This window comes from Echinops telfairi, unplaced genomic scaffold (assembly GCF_000313985.2).
Source record: "Echinops telfairi isolate 266 unplaced genomic scaffold, ASM31398v2 ScPeMD7_1;HRSCAF=3_0, whole genome shotgun sequence".
In the NCBI taxonomy this organism is placed as follows: Eukaryota; Metazoa; Chordata; class Mammalia; order Afrosoricida; family Tenrecidae; genus Echinops; species Echinops telfairi.
The window spans coordinates 78,498,733-78,503,537 of NW_022103896.1; positions in this window are offsets into that span (position 1 = coordinate 78,498,733).

The window sequence follows — 4,805 nt, forward strand, 5'->3', positions numbered from 1 at the left end:
ATAAATAAATAACAGAAACTAGAAGAATAAATAAACAGATTATTAAAAGGCATGTTAAAAGTACGTCTTGGGTGAAATAGTATTTTAATTGATAGCAACCCTACTATTGATAATACATATTCACCATAAAAACTTATTTCTGGTGAGATAATTCTGACTCAAAACAAATCTATAGGAGTGAGAAGAACTGCCCTATAGCATTTCCAAGACCATCGATATCTATAGGAGGCAGATGGCCTCAGCTTCATTCTCTGTGGAGACTGGTGAGTTTACCCTGTCAACATTGTAGTTCCTAGTCCAGTGCTTTACTCGCAGTATAGGCCGAGCTTCTTATATGTGAGTCTGCCTCCCAGCAATCTCATATAGGACTTCTGAGACTGTGACTCTTTACAACAAAAAGCCTAATCTTAAGGAAGAGCTGGTGGATTTGAATGCAATGCCAACCCTACAGTGCTATCACCATTCCCCATAATCATCATAGCATACCGCAAATAGAACTCTCCTCAACTAAGGACTCCCAATCAACAAAAGCTCCAAGTCACAATCATACTTCTACCATGGATGGGGACAACGTCTATGGTACCAGCAATCAGTACTGCATGTAAAACTAGAGATGGTCATTGAGATTCCCTTTCACAGTGAAAGATCGGCGACTTCCTTTCAATAGATTAAAATCTACTACACTGAGGATTCACTCATGTAAAGTCAAGGAAAGAAGCCTGGATTCCTCTCAAATGTTGAGACTCATCACAAGAGCTCTTTATCAGGTACGCAAAGCGGAATCCCCTGGGCGGTTGGCATAACGGCACCGCCACGTGTAAGTGGCTGCAGGATACCGAGTAATACGACTCTGGATTATGCCAGCAAAATTATGACGTAATACAGTGGGAACATCTTCTGGAGCACTATTTAAAAATTTAAGCACTAAAATCTGACTAGTAAGTTGAAATATTTTAAGCTTTAATTCATTTATGTTTCATGCATTTCATTCGATATTATATTAAATACAGAACATTTGAAAACTGCCCTTAAGATAGGGCCTAATTCTGAGTGCCTGGGAAAGAATTTGAGAGACTGTTTTTCAGGACATATATTCCACCATAGTCGAGCATATACAGACAACTAACAGAAACCATACTGCCCAAAAGGGATATCTACATTTTATTTTGGTTCATTTTAATGGAAAATATATGTATGTCCCTCTTTTGTGCCATAGAGAGGGTATATCTTATTGGTGGCAATGTCCCCAGTATTTTGTATATAATAAATGTGAAATTATGTATTTTGTGAGTGAATAAATAGATAAAAATATAGAATTTTCCTGGATGCACATAACTTGATATTTGCTTTGGATATAAACTGAGTATACTGTAAAGAATTATGATAAGGTATAGACCTTTTATAATCCACTCTGTGGAGTTACCTCTGGTTCATGGTGACCCTGTGTTGTCACAGTAGAACTATGCTCCAGAGGGTTTTAAATGGCTGGGGTGTTTTGGAAGTAGACCACTGGACTTTTCTTCGCAGCTGCTGCTGCTGGTTACAATTGAACTTCCAACTTTGGGGTGAGCAATGAAGTATGCTAACCATTTGCACTACTCAGGGACTCCCATCATTTCATAATACGTGCTGCGATTATTTTAACCAAGTTTCTGATAAATGTGTATGGTGAGTGAAATATGAAGACATGAATAAATGTATATTCTTTTAAAATTATGTACCTATCATTACTATCAGTAATACCTACTCTTCCGCTTGAGTGCCTTATAACTAATACTAACTTTTTTCCCCTCAAAATTGTTGACATCTGTGCCCTGACCATTTACTGTTCTAAAGCAGCATTCTCTCTCCTATTACAGGAAGTTGTATGGGCCAGTTGTAAATCAATACTTGCAACATGGCATTATTGTTTTTCTCCATTCAGGGGGGAAAAAAGAAAGAAAATAGAAAATTAAAATGCTAAAGAAGATACTATAAAAATGAGTGCATGATATTTCAAATGATTCAATTATTTAGATAAATGATTTACCCTCATTCAATTTGCAGACACTATTTTGTGAAGGGATTTCTCTATTTGATTCATAATAGGGAAAACTGAGTTTACACAAATTAGTATTTTGCTATAAATTTATGTTATAAGACACAAAATCATAGATAGCTTATAATAGAGACATATAAAAGGTCAATGCCTACTTTCTGTTTCCTGAAAACAATAATTTATAATAGGATGGGGAGTAACAATAGTTGATCTACACTCAGTAAGTTCTAATAGCTTTCATTATACCTACATATTTTCATACTTTCTATATATTCTCATTACCCCTTACATATTTCCATACCTCCCCTTTAAGAAACTACTTTACCGTACATACTCGAGTATAAGCCAACCTAAATATCAGCCAAGGCACCTAACTTTACCACAATTGCATTAAAAATGTGCTGAGAAACATGGCTTATACATGAGTATATACGGTAATGTATTGGCATCCAGATTTCTGGGCCTATGAGTGACTGACTTAGACCATTTACACTTGTGTGTCCTTTTGTATTTTGAGCCTTAGCAACATTGGTTCCTAAGGGGTTGCCTTGAGTCATCAAATGGTATAGATAAACTAGTAAAACCATTTTGCCTTAGCATTGCGTTCTTTTGAAAACCTCAGTCCGTTGCAGGAGACAGGCTCCAAAAATCACATGGGGAGCTATCCTTCCTGGTCAGTTCTGTTACCCATGAAGGTAAGATTTTGTATAGAGTGTTTGAAGTTTCTTTCATCTTGGGAGCATTGTTGACTTTATAGCTGAAATGTCCCCCAATTTTCAAATCATGTATATGTAGACTTCAGAGATATTACAGGTTCAGTTCCAGACAACAACAACAAAGTGTACAGTGTAATAAAGCCAGACTGTTTATATCATATTGTATACTATTAAGCATGTAATCGCGATAAAAAATAATTGAAGTATTGTTAGTGTTACAAAATATGACCCAGAGACACACAGAGAACATACGCAGTTGGAAAAATGATAGACTTATTTGACACTGTTGCCAAAACCTTCAATTTGTAAAAAATATAGTCTCTGCAAGGCACAGTAAAGTGAAGCACACTGAAATGAGGCATGCCTGCATTAAGTAAATTTCAATTTTTATTATTGGCTTACTATGATTGTTGTTTCAACATTTCTTATGCAGTCAGCATCCTCCCCACATGAAAACTGAAGGCAAGAGGCTTAAATATTCATATTTGTTAACAATAAGCAGAATTCAAAGAAATTAAAGCTCATTGGGCCTATTCAAGCAGATAATCTATAAACATACAAAAGATTCTGGCAACAGGATGAATTTGTGGGGAACTATAGTCTGTTGCCCACAAATTATCCTGTGCTTCGTGTTCCCAAAGGAGCGGTTGTGGGTTCTACAGTGAGCTGCTAAGTCAAAAGGTTAGTGGCTTAAACCCACCAGTCATCCTCCGAAGAAAGATGAGGCTGTCTGCTCTCATGAAGATTTCAAGACTTGAAACCCAAGCCACAATTCTACTCTGTCCTATAGGGTCACCATAAGTGGGAACTGACTTTATGCCAATGGCTTTGTTGTTCTTGACTCCATCTATGTGGTAGGTGGCTTTGACTAAAGCCCTGGCCTGTACCCTTGATGTTCGCTAAGCTGAAGAACTGTATTCTAAGAGTGATCCCACAATCACCGCCATCCCCCCATGCCCACAATCCAGCCTGTTCAAGATATTGTTAGCAGATTCCTCAAATATGTGGGTTATGTTGGGTCACACACAACCAGCTGGTTCCATTTAAGAGGAGAACAAACTATAGATATATGTGGTTTTGATGATCCCTCCCCAATGGTAGGCAAAAGGAGGCCTGGTGGTACAGTAGTTGCACGTTGGGTGGCGATCCTCAGGATCAGTAGTTAGAAACCACCAGTCACAGTGCAGGTGAAAGACTGAGCTTTCTACTCCCATTAATAGTTACAGTCTCGGAAACTCACAAGGGCAATTCTACCTTGTCCTAGAGGGTCTTTATGAGATGAGAGCACAGACTTCTTGGCAGTGAGTTTGATGTTGGTATGACGGGCAAAGCAGGCTAGCAAGCCAGTTTAATCAGTGTCCGATCTTTATAAAAGATAAAAGTTTGACTTTATATGGTCTTCAGAATCCTAGGGATAAATCAGCTTATTCATGATTGTCAGAAATGCAATTATTAGAATTAAGGAGGAAGTTCTGTCTTCGCTAGCCATTTACCATAGTGTAGGGATATTTTTGTTACCAGACGACTTTCTAAATATTCTAAATTTCCTATCAGACTTTTCATTTCCGTATTGCAAAATCCATACCTGTTGCTTGTTTGTTTGTTTATTGCAAGGCAACGTCTTTCTAGTTTTTGAAAGTATTGCGACTCAGAATGGGTTCTCAAGGCCAAGTTTGTTTAGTCAGAGAACTAAAGTACAGAGAAGATACTGATGTTCCACAGTTTCACTACTTTCAGAAACTAACAAGAAGTTGTTGTCTGATGCATGGTAACAAATCCAATCCATCTGTTCTTTTTTTAAGCATATATCCCACCTATTTAAATTTAATTCTCACGTCAAGTTTTCTGTTATTATTTTTTCTTGTAGATATCTCTCAAGCAAAGTATTTTATAAGACTCAGTGTAATGAAGTCTATTTTCCTTTAAGAAAACACCAAACAAGTTATACGATTACATTATCAAGCCAACATATATACTAATAACTTGCTTTCTGTGAAATTTTATCTTTAGCATTTTCTTCTAACTTTATGCATCAGAATGCATTAAAGACA